The sequence below is a fragment of the Capsicum annuum genome, chromosome 9, assembly GCF_002878395.1.
Source record: "Capsicum annuum cultivar UCD-10X-F1 chromosome 9, UCD10Xv1.1, whole genome shotgun sequence".
NCBI lineage: Eukaryota > Viridiplantae > Streptophyta > Magnoliopsida > Solanales > Solanaceae > Capsicum > Capsicum annuum.
The window spans coordinates 18,455-35,106 of record NC_061119.1 but is presented as its reverse complement, the minus strand read 5'-3'; the positions used below and the strand labels follow the sequence as shown (position 1 = coordinate 35,106).

The window sequence follows — 16,652 nt, the reverse complement described above, 5'->3', positions numbered from 1 at the left end:
GCAATGGTTCAGTTAAAAAGGTGTGATCTTTCTGGAAATTCATGTCTGTTCATCCAAAGAATGTATCTTTTCCGAATAGGCGTACCATTTCACGCAAAACAGTGTGTCATTTTGTTAAAGGGTTGCATCCCTTCCGAAGCATCACTTTATTTCTGCATTGCATTTCGAAACAATATCAACCATTGCATGCATGCGTATCAATGGAGGATAAAAGACACAGAAAAGTTGCATTTTTCCCTTTGGTATTTCCGGATTAAATTTCTGTCAAATAAACTTTGTCCAAAAATATAGATCTCATAGATTATTTTCCAAAGCCGAAGCCGAAGCCAAAGTCGAGAGAGCGACGATGGTGGTGCGAGACATCTCTTATATTTCTAGAGTGTTATTTCACTAACAATTATTTATATTTATCACCTGCTTGTGTTTCGTCTATAGTTTGGCAAGGGTGCATTCAAGACTATGTATGTTCCTAAACTTAATTGCTGATTTTTTATTGTTCCTTTCTATAGCACTAATTGTGTATTCAGAGTATAAAGCATTTTGTCTTGTTTTCTTTTTTTTTTTTAAAAAATGTGTTTCAGCTACAAGGCATTTGACTAACGTGATGGTATTGAAGGTGCATGGAGCCAAGTGAAAGTCGAGGATGTTTTGCAGTCACCTGAAAAGTTGGGAAAGTTATATGCGGAGATGCATCTTCTTAGAAAATTGAAGCATGGCAATATAATGAAGTTCTGTGATTCATGGGTTGATGACAAGAAGAGAACAGTTAACATGATCACTGAACTCTTCACATCTCGGAAGCTGAGGCAGTGAGTTTCTCAGAGTTCCTCATTTTATTTTCTTATAAATTGTGTTGTCATACAATAAATATGTAAATTGTACTTATCAGATACCACAAGAAGTATAGAAGTGTTGATGCGAAGGCAATAAAGAATTGGGCAAGCAGGTACTTCAAGTGTTAGAATATCTTCATAGTTACAACCCTCCTATCATTCATAGGGACTTGAAGTGTGACAATATATTTGTCAATGGAAATACTGGAGAAATTAAGATTGGGGACCTTAGATTGGCTACTATTACGGAGCAGCCTACTTTTAAGAGTATTGTTATGGATACTTCTTGTATCGACATACATTGAAATAATTCCTCCTCTTCTAAAACGCTAACTTTATCTATTCCTCTGAAGGGACCCCGGAATTTATGGCCCCAGAGTTTTACGAAGAAGAATACAATGAACTGGTTGACATATATTCCTTCAGCATGTGTATGTTGGAACTAGTAACCTTTGAAGATCCTTACAGTGAATGCAAAAATCCTACTCAAATTTTTAAGAAATTTAGCTCGGTAAGTTTGATAAATTTGCTTCTTTAAGTTGTGTAGGCATTATATGTTTTAGTGAATCGAAGCAACTTTTTTTATTCTCAGGGTGTTAAACCTTCTTCCCTCGACAAAGTTACTGATCCCCAAATCAAAGCATTTATCGAGAAATGCTTGGTTCCTGCTTCGTTGAGGTTGCCTTCCACGGACCTTCTCAAAGATCCATTTCTTCAGATTGAGAATTTAAATGAGCCAACCTATAGTTTTTTTCTAGCTTTCACCTTACCAAAGTCCAAGATCATTAAGTTCACTGAAATCTGCACCTCATTCAATGGATGTAGATTACGAGTATAATCAATCAGTTTATATAGACTCCCATTGTGGAAGTCCTTGTGCTCCGACATTGGAATTTCAGAGGTTTCATCAGAATAATGAATTTAAATTGACGGGTAAGAAGAAATATGAGAACTCAGTTTCATTGACCTTGCGAATTAAAAGCCATTCAGGTATGTAGATGCGTTCTAATTCATTATTATTTTTATTTTTTTGGCATTTTGGAATAAAATTCTCTCTTTGTTATTTAAAGCCTTCAGATTTTTCAGGCAGAGTAAGGAATATACACTTCAATTTTTATCTTTATATTGACACTGCACTCTTAATTGCAGTTGAGATGGTTGAACACTTGGAACTAGCTGATCATGATGTAGATTTTATTGCTGACTTCATTGATTATCGAATAGTGAAAATTCTTCCTAGTTGGAAGCCTTCCGATTATTTTTCTAGTGGAGGGAGAAGTCAAAGAGAAGAAGCTATAGAGAAGTACCTAACCTTGTCACCCATTACTACCACATCTAATGCTTGGCAAGATGATATTTCAGTTCTCAATATGAATAACCAAATTGATAGTACTCATCATGCTGATGAAGATAAATTGAATACAAATTCAAGTAGCACTTCTTGTCACATTACTTTTGCTTCCCCATCACATTTGGAAAATGTGTGATAGATGGAGAGTATCAAGGTTTAGCTGCTACTGAAGTTTTGGAAAAAGATTGTTTTAACTACTGATCCAAGATCAAAGTATGATCTCAAGATATGATACACACTGTAAAGAACCACACTACACTAACTGTTCCATTGGATGGAAGGTTCTGGAAGCTTCTCAATTGTTAGTCAGTTAGCAATAACAATTTGTCAGAGGTTGTTAGGCAAGTGGTTAGTCATTTATGATGAGCTTTCACTAAACTGGAAATAAGCTCACTATCTTCGCTCAAGTATATAAATAGCTGCAATGCTGTAATGTACAGATGATGAAGAATAAAATTCCCAACTATACTCTCTCCTTTCTTCTACCTTGTTCATGGATTATCAAGTTGTAATTCTTGAATTTCACATGGTATCAGAGACTCGAGCTCAATACTGAGAGTATTTCGATTCTTTTTCCTCATATTCTAAGAGAATTCTTAAGACCTCTATATGTTCTCTATTTTTTGTTCTTTCATCTCTGCATGTTTGGTCGATTTTGCAGTTCAATTTCTTCATTCATGGCACCTAAAATTGATCAAAGCGATCCACTCTTCATTGGTGTTTTGGATAGTTCAAGCACTGTACTCGTTCCAATCAAATTAAATGGTTTAGAAAACTAGTCTTTGGAGTCGATCTATGCGAATTGTTTTCTTAGGCAAGAGAAAGTATGGCTTTGTCACTGGATCTTACAACAAGGAGTCATACAGAGAGGAACTCCATGAATAGTCAGAAAGATGCAATGGTATTGTTCTCTCATGGATCATGAACACTGTGAGTGAAAGCTTAGTATTTGGGATCGTGTATGCTACAAATCCAAGTGCTGTCTGGGATGATTTGAAGGAAAGATATGACAAAGTGAATCGTATGCACATATATCAATTGCATCGTGAAATCAATATACATTCTCAAGGTACTGATTCAATGTCAGCTTATTTTACTATGTTGAAAACCTTGTGGAGTGAGTATGATGTTCTGGTTCCTAATCCTAGCTGTGATTTCCCTAAGTCCAACGAGTACTCAGATCATATGTGTCAACTGAGACTTTTACAATTTTTGAGTGGCTTTAATAAGTCCTACGATCAAGCTAGGAGATAAATCTTACTCAAGGGAGTAATTCCTACTATCAATCAAGCTTATGCCATGCTCATAGAGGATGAGATACAGCAATCAGCATGTATGCTTGTTATGCACGATAGATCAGAACCTCTTACTATGCAGGTGGATCACAATTATAGTTATGGACAGGGGAACACAAATTACAAGAGTAGAAAGTGTGACTACTGTCATATCTCAGGTCATACAAAAGAAAAATGCTACAAATTGATAGGGTATCCAAATAATTGGAAGAACAAGAAGAAACAGATAAAATAGATAAAGTGAAGGGTTAAAGTGTAGGCCTTGCTCATTCTATATTTCTGTATTTATAAAGTGGAATTACAACATATATCTATCTAACAGATAAGTACAAGAATAAATACAAAATAGAGTTCTACTAAAACTAGGATAAAAGAAGATAACTGCAACACCCTCCCTCAATCTGAACGGGAAGAATAAATGTGAAGATTGGTAGTGAGCTCACGAAAATGGCCAGAAGGCAAAACTTTGGTGAATAAATCTGCAAGTTGTTCAGAGGTATGAACATGAGATACCACCAAGTCACCATGACTGATCTTTTCACGAACAAAATGATAGTCCAAAGCAATGTGTTTTGTACGAGAGTGAAAAACTGGATTATGAGCTAGGTGAATGGCTCCAATGTTGTCACATTTTGTAGAGATAGGAGAAGTAAGAAAAAGACCAAGATCATGAAGAATGTATTGGACCCATGTAGCCTCAGCAGTAGCAACAGCAAGATCCCTATACTCAGCTTCAGTACTAGAGTGTGCAATTGTAGGTTGTTTCTTAGCGGACCAAGAGATGAGATTGGAGCCAAGAAAAATGCAGAAACCAGTTGTTGATTGTCTTGTAGCAGAGCAACCAGCCCAATCAGAGTCGCAATAAATAGTAAGCGCAAGGGAAGAATTTTTGAATAATTGCAAGCCCCAATTAGTTGTGCCACTTAGTACCTGAAAAAGCATTTTACTGCCTGAAGATGTAATTGTCTCGGCTTGTGAAGAAATTTAGAGGCAAGGTTTACAGCAAATTGAATGTCTGGCCAAGTGAAAGACAAGTATTGTAGACTCCCAACCATTTGACAATAGGTAGAAGGATCTTCAAGCAAAGGAGAAAAAGTTGAATTCCATTCAAGCTTACTGTGAAGTGGAGTAAGTATGGATTTACACTTCTCAAGTTTAAATTGATGAAGTATAGAAGTAGTTTAAATTGATGAAGTATAGAAGTAATATAACGATGTTGCACCAATAGAAGCCCCAAGGAATTATTCTTTAATTCAACACCGAGAAAGTAAGTAAGAGGGCCTAAGTCCTGTATTGAGAATTCCATACTCATAGAAGTAATGAGCTGAGATACTAATGACTTCGAAGAGCCAAAAACAGCTATATCGTCCACATAGATCAAAAGAATTATGCAATCACTCCCCGAGTAAAAAATGAACATACTATGGTCCGAGATATATTGAGTAAAACCAAGATCAAGAAGAAAATGAGCAAGACGATAGAACCAAGAACGCGGTGATTGTTTAAGAGCATATAGAGCATGGTGTAACTTGCAAACATAATGAGGATAATCTGGATAGACAAAACCTTTTGGTTGACGCATATAAACTGTCTCAGATAACTCACCATGTAAGAATGCATTGGACACATCAAGTTGATGCATGAACCAGTTTCGTTGAAGGGCCAAAGATAGGACTAAACGAATTGTGCTAGGCTTGACAACAGGAGAAAATGTCTCAAAATAAGCCACTCCAGGCTGCTGCAAAAAACCTTGAGCCAATAACCGATCCTTATATCTTTCAACAGAGCTATTGGAGCAAAACTTAGTTTGAAACACCCATTTATTGCCAACAATGTTTACATTTGCAGGAGGAGGAACCAAATACCAAGTTTTATTTTGAACTAGAGCATCAAATTCGACACTCATGGCATGCTTCCAATGGGGATCTTTAGAAGCTTGAGAAAAGGAGGTAGGTTCAGAAAAATAGAAGTAGTTAAAGCTGTTAAAAAAGGAAAAATATGTGGTTTGAGTGAACCAGTTTGAGAATGAGTAATCATGGGATGAGAGTTTAGTTTAATGGAAATTAGAGTAGAGTTAGGCACACTAATATTGTCAGATGAAGGTTGAATTGGTATTGGTTGTGCCTGGGATAAATCAATACAACCTTCAGAAGAAAGATTTAAAGTATTTGCAGGACATTGATTCAAAAGGGAGTGCATAAGGTGTGAGCGAGAAGCTGGAGAAAATTGATTAGAATCTTTAAGGCTAGAATCATGAGAATTAGGTGACATTAATATAGAACTCTGAAGACTGCTGCTACGTACGAGTTGATGCTTATTTTCGGCGATAGGAGTTTCTAAATTAAAAGATTTAGTATTATGTGCATTGGGAAAACATGAAGAAGGTTGAGCAGGAAAAAGAACATGGGAGATAGATTGGAAAATGAGAAGATTTAGAGGAGTTATCTAAAACAATGTCGGATGAGATAGAATTAGGTGCGGTTGTTAGCTAAGTAGGAAAGAAGGTCTGAAACAGAAAAGAGTCTTCAACAAAATGAACATGCCGAGAGATGATAACTCTATTTGAATTAGAATCCAAACACTTAAAACCTTTCTATTTATCAGATGAACCAAGGAATAAACAAGGCTTCGAACGAGGTTGGAACTTGGAGCAAGGACCAACGTCTACAAAAGGATAACAGAGGCATCCAAATACACGAATAAGATTATAATCTGGTGAACGACCATAAAGTTTTTCAAATGGAGATAGGAAATACAACACCGGAAGAGGAGTAACATTAATCAGGGAGATGGCATACAGATAAGCATCAGCCTAAAATTTGAAAGACATAAATTCTTGAAAAATAAGACAGCGTAGGACATTTTCAATTTGTCTATGTTTGCGCTCGGTCCTACTATTTTGAGCAGACGTGTAAGGAAAGAAAAACGATGGACTATGCTATTTTTCTTGAAGAATGAACTAAATTTTTTGTTAACGTATTCACCACCTCCATCAGACTGGAAATAAGAAATGGAGGTGTGAAAAAACTTTTTAACCATGGTATAAAATTCTTTGAATTTGTCAAACGTTTCAGATTTTTTGCGCATCAAGTAAACCTAAGAGAATTTGGTGTAATCATCAAGGAATAAAATGTAATAATGATATCCAGAATTTGAGACAATAGGAGCATGCCATACACCTGAATGAATTAAAACGAATGGAGAACTTGTATTAGTACTGGATAAAGGAAAAGACATTCAAGTTTTCTTACCTAAATGACAAATATTACAAGAATTATTACTAATAGAAGAAGTACTACTTATTAATTTTATAACAACTAAAGAGCTAAGAGATTCTCGGCCAGGATGTCCGAGTCGCTGGTGCCAAAGTGAAGTAGGCAGAATTTTAGCAAAGAGACCAAGGCTGGAAAAGCTGGATGGAATGACACGTAGAGGATAGAGGGACCCAAAATTATTACAATGGAGTAATGTTGTTCTGGTCTTTATGTCCTTGACTAAAAAACCAGAGTTCGTAAAGTGAATAAAACAATTATTATCAGCACATAAGCGTTGAATAGAAATTAGATTTTTAGTAAGGGATGGGACATGTAATATGTTCTTTAAAAGATGAGGTTTAGAGGTTGTTGAAAGAGTAGAAGAGCCAATAGATTTAATTGGGATAAGAGTACCATATCCAACCATAACTTGAGAAGAACCAGAATAAGGAGTGTGAGAAGTAAGAGTAGAAGGATCAGGAGTCATGTGTGCAGATACCCCAGAGTTTGGATACCAAACTGTTGGTTGAACCTCTTCTAAATTTATAGCAGAAAATTATTGAGGAATATTGTTAGACACAAAGGAATGATTGAACCTATTTCTACACTCCAACAAAGTGTGATTATAGTAAAAACAAATTTGACATTGCTTAACGGAAGAGAAAAGAGATTTACCCAAAATACTAGTACCAATGGAAAGAGGCCGAGATTGTCGTTGGAAACCAGACCATGAAGATTTTTGGTAAACTCGGCTTCTACCGTGTTGACCCTTATTATTTCTACCATAGCCTCGTCCATTGTAGTGACCTTTTGCAAATTGATTTCCATTAACAAATGACTGATATGACTGATTTCCATTAATAGATGATGATAAATTAGAAGTGTTCTTGCCTTGAGTGGCCACCAACAAAGCGGTTTGACAATTTGACTTTTCAGAAGTATTTGCATTAATTGAGTTTCTTCAGTAAGAAGGAGTGGTTGTAATGCAATGAAGGAAAGAAGTGTGCCAGTAGCATTTAATCCAGACACAAAGGTACGATAAGATGAAGGTAATTCTTGCAGCACTTGAGTGACTAGATAATCATTAGTTATAGGTTTACCAATTTCTATGAGAGAGCAAGCAATCGAGTAAAGATTTTGAAGATAATCCTCCATAGAAAGGGACCCTTTTTGAAGTTTTTGAATTTAGACTTGAGGTGAATTATAGAAGAAGAGACTTGATCTAAATATAGGGAGGCTAAGGTGTCCCAAGTTTGTTTTGATGTCTCACAAGCATAGTTCAAAAGTATGTCAAGAACAGCAGAAGAGAGGGTTGCATTAATCCAACTTAATGCAATAGTATCACACTGAATCCATAGCCTGAAATCAGCGTGTTCTGGTGGTGGACATGGTATGGTTCCATCGATTAAGGAAAGAAGATTGTGACTTTTAAGGACGGTGAGAAAAACTTTCTTCCAAGTAAGGTAGTCGACGCATGTCAATTCAATAGGAACAAAACCTTTGATATTGGAAACTGTTGGAGGGGGATTTGGAAGGCCAAGAGAAGATTGATTTATGGCAGTTTGAGCAGAGGCAGCGGTGGTCTGAGATGAGAAAGTTTCTGAAGCCATGGAAAGGATCGTTTAAGGCTTTGATACCAAGATGAAATAGATAAAGTGAAGGGTTAAAGTGTGAGCCTTGCTCATTCCATATTTCTATATTTATAAAGTGGAATTACAACATATATCTATCTAATAGATAAGTACAAGAATAAATACAAAATAAAGTTCTACTAAAAATAGGATACAAGAAGATAACTGCAACAAAAACAAAGTTATACTCCTCAAAATTTCAGGTCACATAATGCTGGTGGTAACAATTTCTCACCACATAATAAGGGGAACAACTATACTAGCACTGGTAGCAAGTCTTCCCAAACTGCAAACATGGTAGTAGGACCAGGTGATGCTGCCAGTTCCAGTTATGATGTGAATTCTACATCACTGGAAAAACCTCATACATTAACCGATGAAGAGTACACTCAAATCATGAACATGTTGAACAAGGATACTAAGGATATGAAACAAGTCAATATGACAGGTATTACCACTTATTTTTTATCCGAGGCTTGTTCTGACAGTTGGATTGTAGATCCAGAAGCTACTTATCATGTGTCTGCCCATAGACACTTGTTCAAAGATAGCACCAGTCTGGTTCTAAGACACTTGGACAAATTGCACCTTCCAATAAGTGATGAAGTCACAATTTCTCACACTAGAGAAGCCTATATGTTTGCAGATGATGTGATCAAAGATGTCCTCTTTGTTCTAGATTCTAGACTAAATTTGTTGTTTGTTGCTAAGATAACCAAGGAACTGTCATGCTTTGTGTCCTTTTATCCTGATTTCTGTGTATTTCAGGACCTCTTCAATGGCAAGGTGAAGGGGATTGGTAGACAAGAGGATGGACTGTATTTTCTTAAAGGAGAATGGAAAAATAATTGTTATACCCATTTTAACACGGGTCAAAATAGTGTACAACATATTGAAAAACTTCAGAGTTAAATTTAAGGAAGTCGCCACCTAATTAGTTCTACGGTGAATTAGGACACCTGTTACAAACTACGTGATTAAAATAAATAATGACTTCATTTTAAGGTCTGCAAAACCTAAAATTCTAGGTAAGGATTTTATTTATCCTAAAGGGAAGGGATTAGTTACCCTAAAGGATCCGCTAACTACGGTTAACCGGCCAAACTTAGATTAGATAAGAAAATCAAATATTAAATTAAGAAAAGATATATATATGAGGCATTAAAAATTATTATTTTTTTTGTCTTTTATAAGATAATATATGGTAATTATAAAGATTAGAATATTTTAGAACATCCTCGCCATAAATAAAAATAAAATAAAATAAAGATTTTAACTAAAAATAAATATAAATTTATTCTAAAGGATGACCCTTCTGTTTTTTTTTTATTTATCAAATTTTATAAAATATAAGTCACTTACCTTACTCTACGTGAATAGATAAATTATGTAGTTGTTTAAATATATAATGACTTGAGAATTTATTATTTATTACGATAAAACATTTTTTATTGTTATTAGAAATACTTAAAAGGGACTTGCGACATGTCATTTTTTATTAAAAATAAACTTTAATTTACCTTATCTAAAATTATTAAAGCTGGTTTTCCAAATTAGCAATAATACGCCTATCTACCACAAATTTATATTTAAAGGATTTCCAAATTATTACCTAATAAGAAACTAACATTATTCTAAAGATAAGCTACTATTTCATATTAAAGAAGTATTAAAAGGATTCTAACAAACTTGGTTATTATTATAAAGATATCTTTTAACCTATAAATTTTAAAACTTTTAATGATGTAAATTAAATGTCGAAGTCTAGTGATTATGCTAAGTCTAAAATCTAATGGGCGAAGATGGAACGATAAAAATTCACTACACGAAATTACATAAGAACACATAAAAACACAACTTATAAATAATAGTGCATGAAATATTAAATAAAGAAAAGAAATAATAATAATAGATTTCTACGGAAGAAGAGTAAAGCTTAAAAAGAGGGAAGGAGGCACTAGACTGCTAGAAAGAGATACGTAATGCAATTTATTCGCTTCTCTGATTTGAACAAAGATGGAGTCATGCCTTAAGACTCCAAACACACTCCCGAGTGTACATGAAAAAATAAGAAAAATAAAGATTAGGAGCCAAACTAATTGTAAGAAAAATGAACAGAAAGAAATACGTGCCACATGAATATTCGACTATTAAATTTTAATGAAACCGCGAAAATGAATCAGCATATACCTATTAGGAACAAACATTTGGGAATAAATATTTTGAGATGTAAACAACTTTTGTCTCATATTACAGGCAACTCAATCCAAATGAACATGAAAAAGAAAGTAAATTAACAAGACTTCTAACAATTCATCGGGGGAAAACATACACTTAATCCTTTTCGAGGAACACGTGAACCAGCCTCATAAAAAAAACCTCATATCATAATATTCAAACCTGTTATCCGTAAAACTTCACAACAACAACAACAATAAAAAATCCATTGTATTTCCACAGTGATAAACATAATGAGTTTTGGACAAAATCAAATAAAATACGCTTTCCTTTAAAACCCTTTCATAGCATAACTTTTAATAGAACATTTTTCCTTATATCTCCTAACATTTTATAATAATATAATAATACTTTAATTAAGCGTAATCGTTTCTCGTTAAATATTTCAAATAAAGAAGAACACTAGTTTACGGAAAAGCTATTCAACATTTGTTATTTTATGAAAAGAAAGAAAGAAAGAAGTTAGACTTTTAAAAAACTTTTCCTTTAAAAAAAAAATCAATAAAGCCTTAAAATTAATCGATAAAGAAATGACATCCCTTTTAATGCAAAAAGATAAAGTAAAGCAATTATTTCGTTTTTTTTTCTTTCAACACCGCTTTTAATTAAAAAAAAAAAATGCAACTATTTGCCCTTTCCTTTCATGCACCTTTGGTGCCATAAACGGAATTAGCCGGTAACGCACGTATCAATTTTTGAAAAAAAATAATATGAGTATAATTAATATTTTCTTCATTTTTTATTTTTAGTTGACCCTCTTTTTATTTAAAAAAAATAATTTGTTTCACATTACTTGTCCCAATTGTATAATCAAGATTATTTTACTCATATTTTTCCATTCTACTCATATCATTAAATGACTAAACAAATATAAATACTCAAAGTTATGTTTTTTTTAAAGCATAATTAATAAGGCTAATCTGATAAAAGTAAATTCTATTAATTATTCCTTAATGGGAGTACTAAGTTCATAGGGCCAACTAAAATAAAACGGAGAGAGTATTTAGTATTGATGATAGCATCGAAGATATATTTAAAATCTCCGCAATATCAAAATAAAATCCCAGGATGATAACAACAACATACCAACTAAGGCCTAAAATTAATTAATTCATAAAAAAAGATCAAAATGAGGCAATCTTACTAAAAAAACAAACGGATCAAATGGATCCAGATAGGCAGAGTTGAGATAAATGACAAGAAGCTATAAACAATCGTATTTTATTTCTAAAAAAAAAACTGAAACAAAAAATGTGAAAATGAAGGCAATTATTGACCTTGTGTGGAGAAACGAACTAGGGCTTCAACTCAAAGACTCGAACTTCAAATAAACAAGGAAAAAATAGTAGACCTCTGGCGAATTGATCTCTCGTCACCCTTTTATTGTGAAGAAGACTCCCCTTTTAGTGGAAAAAGGGTTGTAACAACTTCTTCAAGTATCACAAAATTCAAAATTCAAATCAAACAAAAAAAGAGGAAGAAGGAAAATGAGCACCAAAGTTTTTCTTTTCAAAGATTATGAGCTCTGCAAAAGTCAAAATTTTCGGTGGACTTTTCGTTAATGAAGTGTGTTTGGTTGAATTTCATGTGAAGAGAGGATTTTTAGGATTGTGTTGGTCATATTGCTGATGTTGCTGTTGTTTGATGTTGTAAGGTGAGTTGGGCTAGGGGGTTTGGTTTGGGCTAATAAAATGAGTTTTGGGGCTGGTCTTCCTACATTTTAAAGGGCTAAATTTAATTAAAGAATTTGGCTAAATTGGATCAATGAATTTATCTAATTCTTATCGATCCATTTCAACTTGACTAATTCATCGATGCTTATTAATTTTCTCAAATATATATATATATATATATATATATAATTAAATAAAAAATAGTGTAAATATTGCAAAAAAATATAATAATATAGTAAATATTTTATTAATATGCTAACATATATTTGTTTATTTATTTTTTAAAAAATAAAATAAAATAGTGAAATGATAATTTAAAATATATTTATTTATTTATTTATTTTTGATTAAATTTGTGAGATGCGATATTAGTAAAAAAAATATCATTTTCAAACTATTAACGTTGAAACATATTTTGAAGAAGAAAAAAGAAAAAATAAAATTCAAAAATTCTAAGCATCGAGAAATTAATTTTATGAAAAGGAGAGCCAAAATTGGGTGTCAACAATAACACTGATCATGTAGGAAAAAAACACAACAGATTCATTACAGAAGCTATTGTTCCCTATTGCAGACTGTGGCACCAAAGACTTGGGAACCCAGCTCCTCAGGTTTGATGATACTTAGACATTTTGATGAATCACAGTGATGTAAATATGTTGAATAAATGCATTGTATGTCCACTAGCTATATAGACAAGAATGTCATTTCCCATAAGTACTACTAAATGTTCTGCATGTTTTAAACTTGCACACATCGATTTATGGGGTCCTTATAGAACATCTACATTTGATAATAATTGTTATTTCTTGAATATGGTGGATGACTATAGTAGATATACTTGGGTTCATCTGTTGCAGCAAAAATCTGAGACCATAGTAGCTATTAAGACATTCATATCCATGATTAGAACACAGTTTGAAGTGGTGATAAAGCCTATTAGATCTGATAATAGGAATGACTTGATACTCAATGTCACACATTATTTCAATCTCTAGGTATTCTACATCAGACTAGCTGTCCTCACACTCCACAACAAAATGGAGTGGTTGAGAGAAAACACAAACACATATTAGGGACTATGTGTGAAAGCTGCAGTATATATTATGAACAGGTTACCAACCTCAGTCTTGAGTTGTAAGAGCCCATATCAGTTGTTATTCTCAAAGGATACCAAGTTATCTCATTTGAGGGTGTTTGGATGTCAGTTTTATGTGACTGTTGTCCCTAGAAGTGACAAGTTCTCTGAAAGAGCTTAACCTTCCATGTTAGTAGGATATTCAGAGTCTCAAAAGGGTTAGTTTTTACTAGACATCCACTCAAAAAGACTATTAGTGAGTAGGGAAGTTGTGTTTCACAAAGATTCATTCCTCTTTGATCCATAGCAAGCAAAATTACAGCATTCAAATGCTTCCAAAACTGATGAAGACATCAATGACTTCCTGGTATCGACAGATAATGAAGTTGGTACTGATGTTTCTTCAGAGGACATTCACGTTGATGATGCTGATTTTGTTGATGCTGCACCACCTGATGTATCTTTCTCTGATGCAAATACTGAAGCTGATTGCCAAGCTGAGCCTTCTCTAACTTAAGTTTCTTCTGATGTTGCAGTACCTGGTGCTATTTCACCTGACACCACTCATGAAGAAATATGTCAAGATGACCGTTCCCTACCTCAACTCTCTTCCATTAGACCAACAAGAACAAGAAGGCCACCTGTGTGGATGCATGATTATGTTTACACTTCAAAAACCCAGAGATGCAAGCACCTCTTAGCCAACAACCTATCTTACAGTAAACTGAAACCTGCATATTAGTGGTACTTATTAAAGTTCTCCACTCTGATTGATCCTCAACACTTTAAACAAGCTATAAAAGATGAAATATTGGTGGACACTATGAAGTTAGAAATCCAAGCATTGGAGGCCAATAACACATGGACCATTGTTGACCTGCCTAAAGAAAAGAACACTGTTGGTTCCAAATGGATATACAAGATTAAATATCTTGCAAATGGTAATGTGGAAAGGTTTAAAGCAAGATTAGTGGACAAGGGATATATCAAATAAAAAGGGCTAGATTATCATGAAACATATTCACCAGTGGCAAAAATGGTTACTGTCAGGAGTGTGATTGTTGTAGCAGTGTCTAGAGGATGGCCCCTTTATCAAATGGATGTCTATAATGCATTTTTACAAAGGGATCTTGAAGATCAAGTGTACATGGAGCTGCCAGAATATTTCAGAAGCCAAGGAGAGCACAAAGTTTGCAAGTTGCTCAAATCCTTGTATAGCCTCAAGCAGGCTTCCAGACAATAGAACCTGAAACTGACCTATGTTTTTCTTGATACTGGATTCACTCAGAGTGCTCATGACTATTCTCTCTTTATTCTACATCAAAGTGATGACACAGTAGTAGTTCTTTTATATGTTGATGACCTACTCCTTGCTGCAAGCAATGCAGCATTGATTGATGCAACAAAAGCCAAGTTACATAAGCGTTTCAAGATGAAGGACTTGAGAAATCCAAATACTTCTTAGGTATTGAAGTTCTTAGATCCACTTCAGGGGTGATATTAAACAAAAAGAAGTATTTCCTAGAATTAATTTCAGATACTGGTCTTAGTGGTTCAAAACCTGCAATCACTCCCTTAGAATTCAATGTAAGGTTAACATAACTTGAGTATGATCAAGGAACAGGTGCACAAGGTGATGATTTGTTGTCTGATGCTTCTTTTTATCAAAGACTAGTGGGTAAACTTATGTATGCCACTCTTACAAGATCAGATATTAGTTTTGCAGTCCACACTCTCAGCCAGTTTATGCAACATCCCAAGAGATCACACTGGGAGGCTGCTATTAGGGTAGTTAGGTACCTCAAAAGCTCTATTGGTCAAGGAATATGGGTAAAGGCTGAGCATTCTACCACTCCAACTTGCTGGTGTGACTTAGATTGGGCTGCTAGTCCCAACACCAGGCGATCAGTTACTGGCTATGCAGTTCATTTTGGTGAATCTTTAATTTCTTGGAAGTTCAAGGAACAACACACTATTTCCAGGAGCTCTGCTAAAGCTGAGTACAGAAGCATGGCTTTAGCAGTTTCAGAGATAACTTGGTTGGTTTGTTTGTTCCAGGAACTCAAGGTTCCCATTACCTTGCCCATATCAGTCTTTAGTGACAGCAATTCAACAATTCAATTGGCCAACAATCCTGTGATTCATAAGAGAACAAAAGACATAGAGATTGACTGCCATTTCATTAGGGAAAAGATCAAAAGTTGACTGATACAAGCTATACATGTTCACACTCATGACTAGGTGGCTGACCTTCTTACCAAGGGACTTAGCCAAGCTAAACATGCTCATTTATCAGGTAAGCTTGGTGTGCTGAATATATTGCACCATGCAGCTTGAAGGGGCATGTTTTAACTACTGATCCAAGATCAAAGTATGATCTCAAGATATGATGCACACTATACAGAACCACACAACAGTAACTGTTCCATTGGATGGAAGGTTCTGGAAGCTTCTCGATTGTTAGTCAGTTAGCAATAGCATGTTGTTAGAGGTTGTTAGGCAAGTGGTTAGTCACTATCTTAGCTCAAGTATATAAATACCTGCAATGTTGTAATGTACAGACGATGAAGAATAAAATTCCCAACTATACTCTGCCCTTTCTTCTTCCTTGTTCATGGATTATCAAGCTGTAATGCTTGAATTTCACAAAGATTATTTGAATTCATTTGGATTTGGCGACTACTTTACATGTGCAAATTTAGTCTCTAAAGGTTCTAGTGGATACTTATCAGAGCTAGAGTTCATGGGCTTGTTTCATCATGAAGGTAATTCACATCGAAATGGTGGTGATTATCTAGACTGCATAGTATCAAATAAATTTGAAAAGAATATGAATCTGGAGGTGACCTTGACGGATACAGATAAAGATTCTAAATGCATGAGATTATCCAGTAATTGTTTATTTTTATCGTTAGTAGAGAAAGATGATCTGGACAATGCTGAGTTAAAGTTGGACCTTGATAAAATTGAGTCACAATATCAACAATGCTTTCAAGAACTCGCAAGAATAAAGCTGGAGGCAATAGATGCGTGCAGGAAGAGATGGACCGCAAAGAAAAATTGGGCAAGCAATTGATTGAAAGAGAATAGCTGTTAACTTCATTGACATTTAAGTTTTTTATTTTTTCTTTTCTTTTCTTTTCTTAATTTTTGGTCACATATTCGAATCCTTTGATGAATTTTGGTATTCTTTTTCTTTCAGACTTAACTTCCTTCATACCCCTTATTTGTGTGGGTAAAAATTATATGTACTTTGTATAAAAAGTGTATATAGTTGTTTAGTTTTGCTGGTTTTTAAC

The 16,652-nt window shown here is 34.4% G+C and overlaps 1 pseudogene; it reads left to right on the top strand.

Moving 5' to 3' along the window:
• Positions 1–200: 200 nt before the first annotated feature.
• Positions 201–16,429, top strand: LOC107852054 (annotated as a pseudogene).
• Positions 16,430–16,652: the final 223 nt, after the last annotated feature.